Source organism: Dryas octopetala, chromosome 3 (genome assembly GCF_963921425.1).
Source record: "Dryas octopetala chromosome 3, drDryOcto1.1, whole genome shotgun sequence".
NCBI classification, from domain to species: Eukaryota; Viridiplantae; Streptophyta; class Magnoliopsida; order Rosales; family Rosaceae; genus Dryas; species Dryas octopetala.
This window is the reverse complement of record NC_141368.1, coordinates 21,920,230-21,933,445: the sequence shown is the minus strand read 5'-3', so window position 1 is coordinate 21,933,445 and position 13,216 is coordinate 21,920,230. Positions and strand designations below refer to the sequence as shown.

At 37.3% G+C, this 13,216-nt stretch overlaps 1 long non-coding RNA gene across 1 annotated transcript; it reads left to right on the top strand.

Annotated features, from left to right (window-relative positions):
* The first annotated feature begins 11,170 nt into the window (after nt 1-11,170).
* On the top strand, nt 11,171-12,444 carry LOC147291800 (uncharacterized). Its single transcript, XR_015121133.1, has 5 exons — nt 11,171-11,580; nt 11,793-11,890; nt 12,018-12,053; nt 12,153-12,223; nt 12,333-12,444. It is a non-coding gene; the product is annotated as an uncharacterized LOC147291800 (long non-coding RNA).
* Nucleotides 12,445-13,216: the final 772 nt, after the last annotated feature.

Below are 13,216 nucleotides of genomic sequence, written 5' to 3'. Positions count from 1 at the left end.
TGTGGTGAACACCCAGACAAGAAGAAAACAAAGGAAAATACCAGCCTTCGATCCGATTAAAACACAAATGGGGGAGATAAACGGGGCCGCGCCCGAATACATATATGTATATATATTCTAATTATTTTAATATAGGCACATCAACATGCTTCCTGGGGTTCGAACCCAAGGCCTCAAGGAAAAGCCACCAACGCCTTAGCCATCAGACTAATTGGAACTAGTGATCATAACATTCCAATCTCTTTATTTATACACATATTAGATAATAAAATTAATACCCTAAACCCTATATCCCCTAAACCATAAACCATAAACCCTATACCCTATACCCTAAACCCTAAAGGCTTAAACCCTATATCCCCTAAACGACCATAAACCCTAAACCCTAAACCATAAACCCTAAACCCTAAACCAACCATAAATCCCAAACCCTAAAGGCCTAAACCATATACCCCTAAATTATAAACTATCCCTAAACCCTAAATTATATTAATTACTCTATACACTATACATTAAATTTATAGTAGTATATATGGTATAGGGTATATAGTATATGGCATATGGTTTAGGCCTTTAGGGTATAGGGTACACGATTTAGAGGGTTTAGAGTATTTTTAATTAGTTTTTGGAAAACACTATTAGCACTCCAAAAAATGTCATCATATACTTAAACATGTACAAATTTTCTCTTATATTTTTTGAAAATTGGAGTGCATGATGATTTTTTTAGAGTGCCAATAACATCACCCTTAGTTTTTATATGAAATTTATTATATAAATTATAAAGATATATATCCAATTATCTATTAAATTAGTATCAAACCTATTTGTATTAAAGTTATAACCTATTTGTATCAAACCTATTTGATTAGTTTAAATTAGTTTATACTATATGTTTATAAAGTTACAATTTACAAATATATTTATAGTATAAGTATATGTTTAATTAGTTCGTATATGTTTATATATATATATATTAAAAAAGTATGTAATTATAGTATCTATGTTTAATTAGTTTATATCTTATTATTTATTAGTTAAAAGAAACAAACCCTAAAAGGCTAAAACACAATTTTTCCAGTTTTCTTCATGATTCATAGATCATGCTGCCTGTCTCTCTCTCTCTCTCTCTTCAGTCTTCCCCTTCTTCTCCCTCTCTACGATTTCTCTCCCTCTCCTCACTCTTTCTCTCACTTCTCCCTCTCTCTGCAATCTCCTTCTCTGCTCGCTATCGCGTTCGACGTTCGCCGCTCGCCATCCTCTCATCAGGACGTCCATAGCCCATCATCTTGAGGGCTCTCTGTTTCGATCTCTCTATCTCTCTCTCTCTCTCTCTCTGCGTTTCATTTGCTTGGAGTTTTAGTTTCTTATTTGTGTGTTTTGGTTGCAATACAATGAAATCCTTGGAAAAGGAGCTTCAAAGACATTGTATGAATTCAAGCTCTTATATTTCTTCAATTTTTCAAGCAAACCCAGTTTAGATTTCTCAAAGTTTTGAACTAGTTCTGTCTTGGGTCTTCCTGGGAATATTTGCAAATGGGTATTTGATAGATTGGTCATTTGTTGAGTGTTTCTGTGTGTTCAATTGGCGCAGCTACAGAGTATTTGATGAGTATGAAGTTGATTGGTTCATCCAAATTGGGGTTTGTTGCAAGGCAAGGTTGGGGATTCGGGGCGGGTTCAGGGAGCCACTCCCCGGCGGGGTCGGGGGCGGGGAATCCCCGTTTAAGTATCCGGGGAAATGGGGCGGATTCGAGGAAGAAAAAAATTTCGGGGGCGGGGGATGGGGGTGGCACCCCCGACCCTGACCCGCCCCGTTGCCATCCCTAATCCGGACATTGATTCTCTGCCTTTTGGTGTCTGCGTGTGCCTTTGGAGAGATCCACACCCTTCATTTCATCTAATGATGTAAAACACTCCACGTCAGCATTTTCATTTTTTATTTTAAAGCCAAAACCCACCTATTATCATACTTTGCCCATATGCCGCCTTTTCCTTCACTTCATTAGAAGACATTAATATTGTATTTTTGGACAAGCATCGCACACCGCACACCCAATGTTGATGGTGCATCGTTTGGCAGATTGGATGATGATGTTTCCCATGTTGGTAGGCTAAGGAAGTCTTACCAGATGACATAATACTAGTGTTGATGGTGCATCGTTTGGCAGATTGGATGATGATGTTTCCTATGTTGGTAGGCTAAGGAAGTCTTACTAGATGACATAATATAAGATCTTCAGTCGGAAATCTAAAACGCTAACTTCCACACAATGCTTTCACTTCAAAATGGCATCTAAAATTCTGATCGAACACAAATTCCCAAATTTCTTAATCAAAATGAACATGACCCATCTTAAATTTTTGCTCAAGATTTATAAAAGCATTAATCAGTTTTTGTTGGAGCAAAAAATCACCGCGACACGTGGCGATATCTTATTTGCTACAATAAATTAAAGACCAAGTCAAAGGTGATATGTCAATTTTATTTATGTGATTTATTAATAAATAAGTGATGGTGATATATTGTGATAAAGACTCCTACTTCATCTTTATTACTATTTAATTTTTATTTAATCTCTTAAGCATTATCAAAGAGAATTAACGGGATAAGAAGGAATGAAACAAGGGAAGAATTCTTTCTCACGTGATCAACAAGCCCAGCCCCAGCCGAAAGAGAAGGGGCTTATCCAATTTTGGTGACAATTGATTGTCATTAATTCATTCAACATTAACTCCTGGAAATTAAGGAGATAGTGAATAAGGGAAACAAGAAGATCTTCACGTGTTCAACCAAGTCAAGAGTCGAAAGTAATAGTTGAAGGAATCCCATGATTTTCTCCAACCAAACCCATGATCATTGAAGGCTAGTAATGTGGAGAAATCATGGGAAAAGTTATAAAATTTTTCTATAAAACCCCAAAGAGATGATTGATGAACGTACGTAAAAATTTTATTAGAGAAATACAGAAAAATTCTTTTGTGCTAACTTAAGCATCGGAAAGTTTTTTGCAGGTACAACCCCCCTCGAGAAAGAGAAGATTTTGGCAAGCTAAGTGAAGAATCAATCTGGCAATTTCGCTCCACTTCAACGTTCAAGCTTCAATTCATTTATTGTTGACTAAATTCTTTTTTGAAGAATTTTTGGGTTCAACAGTTGGCGCCGTCTGTGAGAAAGACATTTCCAAAATCAAGCAAAGTTGCGAGAACACTGATTGGAGTTGATTATCTCAAGGACATCGACTTGAGCTCAATCCAAGATCCATCACTTGTCGCCTTAATCGAAAGAATGGCCGAGGAAACCAGAATGGCTCGAGAAATCGCAAGACAAGCAACAACAAAAGCGTTCGAGCAGCGTGAGAAGCCTCCCCCTAGAGTTGACAAACGCAAAGCATCATCCTCAGGCGTTGACCTCGAGAAGGACAGGCAAGATGACCTCGAAGAAATCGAGGACCCAAGTGGATCCAACCCATCGAAGAAGAAAAAAGACACCGATTATCGCAACGCGCTCGAAAAAATCATGAAAGACCATAAAGCAACTAGAACTCCAGCCGAGTTGGCTCTCAAGGTGGCGAGAGGCATTTGCAAGTCCCCCTTCACGGACAACATTCTGGAGGCCCCGAGGCCCTGGCGTTTTCAGCAACCTAAGTTCAAGCTATTTGAAGGAACGACTGACCCCCTCGAGCACATCTACCATTATCAATAACATCTCATCCTGGAAGTAGACAATGAAGCCCTGATGTGCAAAGTTTTTCCTTCGAGCCTCGCAGGACCTGCCTTGACTTGGTTCCGCCAACTCAAGCCAAAATCCATTAAGGGGTTTGCTGAATTATGCGAAGTATTCATCGCACAGTACATCTGCAATCAAAAATGGAAGAACAACATCTCTGTACTCTTCAACACCAAGCAACATAAATGTGAGAGCTTGAGCCTCATCTAGCTAGATTTGTGGTCCAGATGTCCATCCTCGACAGTTGTGATAAGCACGCCGCGGCGATAGCTTTCCGCGAGGGCCTCATCGAGGGAAGTAAGCTACACGAATCTCTAGTCATGAGGCCCGCGAAGAACATACAAGAAGTGATTACTCGAGCTGATGGATGCATCCGCCTTAAGGAGTCGACCTCGAATCGTCAACCAGTCGCCACACCAAATTCTAACACTGTCGAGGAAAAATGCCTCGAGGTCCTGGACATTGATTAAACGAGGGCAAACATCTCCCGAAGCCGTGGAACGCAATCCATCTGGACAAGTATTACTTTTAGAGATTGTCCATCATTTATTTAATTTTATTTTATGCAAAATAATTGCTATATCAAGCATGTTCGATCTCTCTTTCCAAGAAGTTGGCCATCTTTTATTTTTTATGCAAATAAATTGTTGTATCAAGCGTGCTATATCTTTCTCAATTTCCATTCCCCCGTTGTAATTGCATGATTTCAATAAAAGAACATCAAAAGTGCTCATTCAAAGAAATACTTCATTAAAAGACCTCAAACGGGGCAGCAACCTGGATACACGCTCCAGCCTAGACGAGCTCGAACCAGGCCAAAGCTCTGCGAGCTCTAACCAGACAGAACTCACGTCGGAGGGAAGCTGCCAGCTCGACCTGCGAACTCCGACAAAGCTGCGAGCTCACACATGACTGACTTTGAACTCCGGGCTCGGCAAGCAGCGACCTCGACTAGCGAACTCGCGCAACTGCGGTGAACTCTGACATGTGAGCTCAGACTAGCGACGACTCGCAAGCTCCAACCTACACACGGGCTTCGACCTGCAACAACCGTGAAAGCCGAGCTCAACCAAGAAGACACATAATAAAAGTACATTCACAGTGATGTTTTCGGCTTGAAGGAACGAATTGGCTCTTCCTTTTGTACTATTGTGGCAATGGTCCTTATTTAGACCTGAATTCGATAGAAGCTTAGAAATGGAACTGAATTCGATAGAAGCTCAGAGACATTCGATCTCAACACATACTCGAACCTCGATCCCAATACTCCACAACCTCCAAAAGGGTAACACAATTCTCCTCCAAAGGATGCGAATTATCACCCAAATGAGTGCTAGAAGTACTCAAAGTCTATATATCATTAGAACGTGGGGAGTATTGTTGTTATCGTACCTCAAGTGCAAGGTTGTCAAGTTTTAGTATGGAAATGGAAGTAAGGGGTTGTCGTACCCAAGAGATTGGATTGGGAATTCAACCACAAAATAGATTGAGTTTAGGGTTATAAAACTAACAAACAACCTACTATGTACTATGCAAAGCCAAGACTAAACATAATGGTATGTGCAAATGTGTAGTGTTGAGTTGTTGTTTGGTTGATTGATGATAAGTAACACTAGAATTTGAAACTAACAAATGGAAATGCAAGCAAATTCAAGTACAAATTAAATTCAATGATGATGAAGGATTTGGGGTTATTAGGGGTTCACACTAACCCTCCCATGTAACAAACAATGTGTTGTAAAATTTTATTTACTCGCAAATATACGAATCTAGTAGTATATTAACGAGGTCGAACCTCCAGGAGTGATGAAAAACGATACACTAAGCTTAAACTTAAGTTAATTTAAAGCTAACCTAGTTTGGAATTTTTGTTGATTTGTGAGGCAATTTAAAATAAAATGCAACTAAATTAAAAAGCAAATAAAGTAAATGAAAAGAGAATAAGGTAAATAAAGGTGCAAAAATTGAAATATTAAATATAGAAAAGAAAATAACAACTTTTTGGTTTTAGAAACTAAACAATGGTATAAGAACCAAGGGTTAGGGTTCCACACCACTTATGAACATATTAAATGAGATTTTTATTAATTTTCCCAAAAAGGAGGGCACCCAAGAGTCACTTGATGCCCTCTTACAAAGATAAATATGAATTAAGCACAAGAATTGAAGATTTATATGGTAGATCTTGATTTTGCTTAGAAAGTACAAATTTTAAGCAACTCAAGTGAACCAAAACTAAGGAACAACTAGAGTTCAAAAAGTTTGTGTTTAGAACAATTAACCATAAAGCTAAAATGTAGAAAGAGGATCTAACTATCCAAAATATATGACATTATGGGTGAAAGGGAATCTCTTTCTCATTTTAATATCAAAATCTAGAGCTTGTAAGATCTTAAACAAGGGGAAAATTTACATAAAGACCTCATTTAATAATGTTCATGGTGGTGCTTCCCCCTTACCTTGGTAAGGGGGTTTAGTGACCACCCATGATCTTATATCTTAAATAAAAATAAAAAAAAAGAAGTAAATGAGCATGGAATTTAAAGAGCAATAAAATAAAGAACACTACTAACAATAAAGTAAAGGACTACATAAAATAAATGGCATAAAGTAAATAGAGAATTAGAATTAGAGAAGATAGAAGAGAGACATAATATTAAAGAAAGAAGTAAATAAGCATGGAATTTAAAGAGCAATAATATAAATAACACTACTAACAATAAAGTAAAGGACTACATAAAATAAATGGCATAAAGTAAATAGATGATTAGGAGAAGAGAGAAGAGAGACATAATATTAAACTTTCATTAATTAAAATTGTAAGAGAGTTACATTCCTATTCTCTCTCAAATATCATAGCCAAATGGCTTGAGAGAGAAATCCTAGGAGAATACTATAAAAGGCAGCAAATTAAATTCTAGACTAAAAGATATGAAGAGGGGACTCAATGTTCCTATTTATAGACAAATATTAGGGCTAGAAAATATGAGAGGGGGAGAGCTAGTGACAGCTAATGAGGATCAGCACACGCACAAGAGGCGTTGGAATAATCTGGAATCAGCTGGAGAAGTCTGGACACGTGGCGACGCATGAGTGGAGGAGGGCAAGATTAATGAAGACCGGTGGCTGGCTTGGCTACCTGGGTTGCGGCTGCACAGGAAAACGTGAGATAGAGAGAGAGAGAGAGAGAGACCGGCTTGCTGTGCGGCTCGGATGGCTCGCTCGGCTCACGTGAAGCAGTGTTGATTTGCGGAAGAAAAAATGAGAAAGGCTGCCCACGTGTCATTCTGTGAGAGGAGAGAAGGGTGATTAATGAAGTGGAAAAGAGAGGCAGAAGGAATTTGTGAGGCTGCAGCTGTGTGGTTGCCATGTGTCGCCGTCCAGTTGGCTGAAGCCAATATTAATCAATTTGAAGAAAGAGGTGGAAGGGTGCTGGCGTTGTGACTGTTCGGCTTCCACTGGACTAGGCCTCTGCGCAAGTGGGCTTCTCCTTCTTCATTTCTTGTTTGGGCCGGCTGCTTCCTTTGGGCTTTTGTGTTCCTTTTCTTTAATTTAGCCTACAAAATCAAAAACAAAATAAAATTTAATAGACAATTAAATAAAACCTAATAAATCCTAGGTAATAAGACAAAAACTATAAAACCTATTAATTAATTAAATAAGATTTTAAAACACTAAAAATGTTCAAAGACATAGACAAAAATGTATGGTTTTAAGGATAAAATATGTATATAAATTAAGCTCAACAAATACCCCCAAACCTATATTTTGCTAGTCCTCGAGCAAAACTAAGATAAAAAGAAATTGATTACTTCAAATTTTCTCAGAGAAATTCTATCATTCAAATACATAAACTTTGGAAACAAAATTTAACTACCCTAACACTTAAACATGCACTCAAGAATATGAACAAGAGATTAAATATTATTCAAAGTGGTAAAATCATCTTTAAAGATTCTAAACTCAAAATATAAGTGCACAAAGCCAACAAAGAATGCAATTTTTTTTTTTTTTTAATCTCTAAGTGAGATAAAATTAAATCACCTTTGGAAAATATGCTTTGACTCCAATTCTCACAAGATAAATCACTCTTAAATGAAGCACATGGAGATGGTTTAATTATTTTCTCTCAAGTTATATGTGAGTATGAGTAAATGTAAACAATGTTCAAAGATAACTCACATATAAGAATCATGAAGAACGGATTTATAGAGAAAATATAAGATCTCATGAAAGGAAATCAAATACATGAAAGGAAATCAAATACATGAAAATGTTGAATCAAGCACTTTAATTCCTACTCATTCTTTCTCCACATTCTAACCAAACTCTTCCTAAGATCAAATAGGACTTTTATTGGCTTGTAATGTAAGGCTAAGGTGGAAAATGTAAGACATTTCTGAGAAAGTTTATTTTGAAAATAAAATGATACTAAGGCATTTCTTTTTCTCTCATTTCCCTTTTTTCCTTTTTTTTTTTTTTTTGGAACATTTCTTTTTATTGAAGAAAATAATAACATAAAGAGAGATACTAATAACATAATGCCCTTTTTTTTTTTTTTTTTAATAACTTTTTCTAACAATTCTCAGAAAAGAGGGTGATAGTGTTTAACAAACGAAAAGAATAAAATTAAGGCTCAAAAGGGATACTAGTGGTAAAGTTTTATTTAATGACAAAGGATGACAAGAAAGGCTCAAACTAAAACAAAAATGGCCTAAAATCATTTCCTAAGTCGAGTATGGTTATGATGCTTCAATTGAACTAAAGGAGCTTAAAGTGCAATGATTCAAAATTCAATGTCATTTTCAAGTAATTGACCAAACAAGAAAGAATAATGAGATCATCAACGACAAATTGTGGACCCAAAAAGAATTTAGAGATAAATGTATAACACTCACAAAAATAGAATGACTCTAAGCTCACTAGGGTCAAGTCTCCACTATTTTTCCTTAGGTAATTCAATTCAAATTTCACTCTTCAATTTCAAAATGCAATTATTGGCTTAAGTGCAAAAATATTCCAAGTTTAAGAATTAAAAAAAATGATTATATCATGAAAATAATAGGAAATCTAATGAGAGATATTCTTATTTTGCATGCAAAAATATTAAAGTAGAAAATCATGTATTTCCTAAAACTAAGCATTGAATGCAAGAAAATCAATCTCATCATGGTGAAGCAATCAACACAAAAACAAACTAATAAATTTTTTTTTTTAACTAGAAAAATGTAATGACCCGACCCAAATTTCAATGGAAATTAAAAATTTTTATTTTTTATTTAAAAAAAAAAAAAAAGAAGAAGCCCATTGGAGTTACAGAACAATTTTCGGACCTTAGAACCATGATTAGTAAATTATTTAAGAACATTAACGTTATGCCCTTAAGAGAAAAGTTGGGTTTCTAATGGGAATTAATTGAGAGGTATCTTTTAAAATTTTTGAAATTTACATGGTTAAATAGAGTTTAAACGTACAAACACGTAGGCGAAAACGGATCCTAAATCAGAGTTCCGTGGAAAGAAGTATGGAGATTTTTCTAGAAGGGGCATTTTTGTAATTTGAAAACAAACATTAAAAAGCCAGCCCACACTCTCTCTCTCTCCAACCTCTCTCTCCCGCACTCCCTCTCTCTCTCTTCTTCCCCGTACCTCCCCCTGCGCACACACCAGCCACCCTCAAGAACTCATGCCGCCGGCCAACCCAGATTGCCGGCGAGCTCCTCTCGTCAGCGCCGACCCCTGCAGACCCCTCCCCTCGCCGGCCAGTCAGTGCAGCGACACGAAATCGCGCCTAGAAGCCAACCAATGCCGACTGTTCTCGCCATATTCCAGCCATTTCCAACCTCCTTTCACCTCAATTTATGACGAGACGATCGTAGCTCAAGACGACCCGACTAGGGATCAAAGCTAGAATTCTTGCTGTGAGTGGACTTTATTTTACGAACATTTTATGAAATTCATGTTTTGATTTATATTGGATATTTGAAATTGTCTGAGAAATAGAGATTGAATTGGACTATTATCTTGAAAGTGTTTTTATTAAATTATGATTTTATAATCTATTTTGAATATCATGAGTTTTGGTTTAGAAATAGTGATTGAGAGTTAGACTTTTTCTTTATGATCATATGTGGTGAATTTCAATGGTTTAAGTATCTTTTGACATGGGTTTGATTTGAGTTACGAGTTTTATAAATTTAAATGGGCAATGGTGTTTATATATACACATTTTTACTTATGTCAAATATGTTGCAAATGGAATATCATGGAAAGGTCCAGTTCAATATGATTTTACGGATTGGTTTCAATTAACGGAAATTATATAGATTTATAAGAGATGTTTGAAACGAGGTGATATTTGAACGATCAGAAAACCTTGTTTGGGCACAAATGATTTTAATATTAAAATGAACAGTTTCAAACCGCTATATTAGTACCCCCTTCAGCAGGTGTATATTTGCTCTGCACTCGCCTAGAGATGACTCGGCAGTGTATGACCAGCACTCGCTCTGCACTTGCCTAGTTGGCGGTGTATGACCAGCATGACACTCGCTCTGCACTTGCCTAGTTGGCGGTGTACGACCAGCACTCGCTCTGCACTTGCCTAGTCAGCGGTGTATGACCAGCATCACAGCAGGTATGGATTTGCTCTGCACTTGCCTAGAGATGACTCGGCAGTGTATGACCAGCAGTTTCCCGGGTACTAGTGTGGCGTGAGTTTTCAGTTGTGGAGTATTAATTGTTTTTCAGAGTTTGATTTACGGTTCGAGGTGATTTAAAATGGATTTGAAAGAAGAAATTTTGAAATGGTTTTAAAACTGGGGGATTTAAAAAAAAAAACTAAGTCTGATTTTTAGTAGAGAGGGTTTTAAGTATAGAAATAAAATTACAAAGGGTTTTATACTACTAAATTTGTTTATGTCCACTCACTGAGTTTCCTCTCACGTTTTGTTATATTGTTTTAAACTTCCCCCAGGCAAGGAGTGTAACAACCCGACCCAAATTTCATTATGAATTTAAAATTTTATTGGTTGTGGACCTAAGAAGCAAGAAGAAAAGTTAAGTTGTAGGACCCAAGAAATTTTTTTTTTAGTAAATTAATTGGGAGACAATAATAAGTTTTGGAGTTATAGAGACCTAATTGTAATTAAAATGATTTTTGGTGAATTAATTAAGGTGTGGACGGTTATGCCCTTAACAAAAAAAAAAGTTTGGGTTTTCAAAGGGGTTTAAATTGAAAAGTAATTTTAAAAATTTCAATCTTGGTATGGTTGGAAAGTGCTCGTACTCATGAACGTGTAGGCGAAAACGGATCGCGATTCGAGGTTAAGTAGACAAAATTATGGGCATTTGAAGTTGGAGGGCATTATGGTAATTTCGTGGATCAGCCATTTTAAAAACCAGCTGACCCTTTCTTCTCTCCCGCATAGCAGCAGCCCCTCCCCATTTTCCAGAAAATTCTTCCCGTTTTGACCACCACCCTCTCAACTTTGACTGGCCATAACTTCTTCGTCCGATGTCCGATTGATGCAATCTTGGTGGCTATGGCTTCGTATCGACTTCCTCTTTCTTTTGGTATATCACACGCACCCTATCTCACACTGTACTGAGCGAATCGAAGCTCGAAAGGTGACGCCCCTAATGACGGTTTTTCGCCGATATCCGACGACTCCGGCCACCATTCATGGAGTTCTTGGCATGGATCTTCTTCTCTCTTCATGGGCTTTCAGTTCCAGGTCACCATTCATGTTTTAATTCAGTATTTTGATAGTTGCCATTAAAGCCACCATAGGTGCCGCGAATCCGAGGTGTGTTCAGGCCATTTTCAGCCTCCTTTTGAGGTCGACCCAGGTATAAAAGTTGTTCCTCTCGTCGTTATCTACATGTTTGTATATTTGTTTCACTCATATGAGAAGTTTGGGAAACGACCACTATTCACCGCCGTCAGCCACTACGGGACCACCGCGCGTGGCGGCGACTGGAGTGGTTTCGAGCAGGTTTCGACCCTCTCCCACCTCCTAGGACTATTTTTAGATTTCTAATGACCTATTGGTTGATTTTAGGGTGGATTGAAAGCTGATGGAGAACTCGGATTGGAAATCGAACCTCGAACGGACGTCTTAGTGATATGAAACTGACTCCCGAATAAGCACCGGCTAAGGTATAAACTGTAACTCTCTTTTACGTAATTGATTTGGAAATTTGGATTAAGAGTGAGAAGTGAGTTGGATAATTAAGGTTAATTGGAGTTTGAATTATAGTTATTGTTTGGTTTTTGGATTAATTAGGTGACCGAGTCGCGAAGGTTATGGAACGCAAGAAAGGTATAATTCGTATCCGTCTAATTGGGGATATTTCTATTTTGTGAGTGGATCGACTGTAATTGAGTTAGACTGATGGATGGTTGTTACTTGTGAATGAAGGAGGTTTGAAAAGCTCGAATATATGATCGGTTGGTTACCAAACGTGGAATCAAATTGAAAGAGAGATTTAGGTAAGTTCTCGATAAGGGTTTGACTCCTTGGTTTAATTTATACCAGTAGCGTTAATTCTAAAGTGGGATTAATGTTCGGCATATTAAAGTAAGCGTATTTTTGTATTAGGTCGATGGAGCTTCGTCTTTTGGCTATTTCTAGTGACGAACAATAAGGGATCGTGAAATGGGAACGTATTTCCGGAAAGGATTAGACATTAATCGGTTAAACTGTGAGTGGACTTTTGTTTTCCGAATTGTTTGCACATCTTATAAATTAATTCTACTATGCATAATATCTTGAATTGATTTGGGATTTGATCAATGATGATGGTTTTCGAATTTCAAATGTGTTCATAAATAAGTTTTTAAACTATATATTTACATGTTAGTTTTAATGAGTTGTTGGGCTTTGGGAAAGGAAATTTGGTTTCTCATTTTATTTACAAGGTTCATTTAATATTTCGGTTTAGTCGAAAAGTATTATTTTGATTTATGTATATTGAATTTGATTCGGATTTCGTATGTTGGCTTATGGATTTTAAGTTTCTTTTGGGGAAGTACCTTGATATTTATTTTTTATGGAAAAAGGATCTATTATTTGGATTATGGACAAATGGTTTTCAAACCACCCTTGCAGTACCCTCCAGGTTATCGGATTGGATAGGTCTTTGGGACCCATCACGGCACACATATAGGCTTTGGGCCGTGTGTCGGGATGCTTCGCCCTTTGGGGGCCGCTCTGCGTGCACGTACGACCAGGATTGCCTGCACGTGTTGGATTTTACTCCACACGTGTGTATGGCCAGGATATTGCCTGCACGTGTTGGATTTTACTCCACGCGTGTGTATGGCCAGGATATTGCCTGCCTGTAATTCCGCACAGGTGTATGGCCAGGTTATTTCAGAGTATAAGCATGGTGGGATTTTATTATTATTTACAGGAGTTATTAATATGAGTTTGATTGAGAATTTCCTTTTGAGTTTTATCAAGATTTCTGGACAATGTTTTTA